This window comes from Lipotes vexillifer, unplaced genomic scaffold (genome assembly GCF_000442215.2).
Source record: "Lipotes vexillifer unplaced genomic scaffold, Lipotes_vexillifer_v1.1 scaffold308, whole genome shotgun sequence".
NCBI lineage: Eukaryota > Metazoa > Chordata > Mammalia > Artiodactyla > Lipotidae > Lipotes > Lipotes vexillifer.
Window position 1 is genome coordinate 1,616,662 of NW_006792985.1, and position 1,011 is coordinate 1,617,672.

At 46.3% G+C, this 1,011-nt stretch overlaps 1 protein-coding gene across 1 annotated transcript in view; it reads left to right on the top strand.

The window, feature by feature from the left end:
- The window catches only part of KIF13B (kinesin family member 13B), a 188,542-nt gene that overhangs the window by 129,104 nt on the left and 58,427 nt on the right, over positions 1–1,011 (top strand). The window lies entirely within an intron of this gene.

Genomic DNA, 1,011 nt, shown 5'->3' on the forward strand with positions numbered 1-1,011 from the left:
AGTCATACAGGTTTTGTTTTGTTCCCCCCCACCCCCTTTCCCTAATCTCCTGCAAGATTTTGTTTACGTCTGATAAATTTTATTTTGTGAGTCTGGTTAGTCATCGTTTAGCACTGTCAGAGCTCTTCGGATCCTGATTATGTCAGCCAGTGCAGTCACCCTCCTGGTTTGGCTTCATTCTAATTGGATAAAAATGTCTGCTTTCCTATAAGTTGCTGATAAAAGTATTGAGGGTTAAATACAGAGTCCTGTGGCACAACCGTAGGGAATTCTTTTAAGCTGACGTTATTCCATTAATCACTATTCTTTGGATGTGATATTTCAGTCTTCTGTAATTTCTTCCAAGTAGATCCATTGCATATTTCTCCTTCTTGTCCACAAGAATGTCATGAGCTATTTGGTTAAGTGCCTTAGTGAAATCCAGATACTCCCAATATGCTCAGCATTCCACTGATCTACCCAGTCACATAACTTTATTACAGAAGGAAATGAGGTAAGATGGGCGCACAGTCAGGTGTTGACCGGTAGAGTTGTTAGTCTGTTGGTAACATCCCGCCTGCCACCACCCCCCACCAAAAAAAAACCCCACGGAAACTAGGGCGAGAAGCATTTACATGACTTGCAGATACTGGTGAAACATGTTGAAGGCTGTAGTTAAGAACTCTGAAGAGTTCTTCTGATGGTTCTAAGGGATATAAATTTGAGGATTATTGAGTAGTATTTGTGATTTTTATCCAGCAAAGAGACCTTGTAGAAGATATTAGCTGCAGGAGTGCTTGGAGTTCTACCCTTTGAGCCAATAGAAATAAAACTGGTTCTGGGGCTTGGCTGGTGGTGCAGTGGTTGGGGGTCCGCCTGCCAATTCGGGGGACACGGGTTCGTGCCCCAGTCCGGGAAGATCCCACATGCCGCGGAGCGGCTGGGCCCGTGAGCCATGGCCGCTGAGCCTGCGCGTCCGGAGCCTGTGCTCCTCAATGGGAGAGGCCACAGCAGTGAGAGACCCGTGTGCCG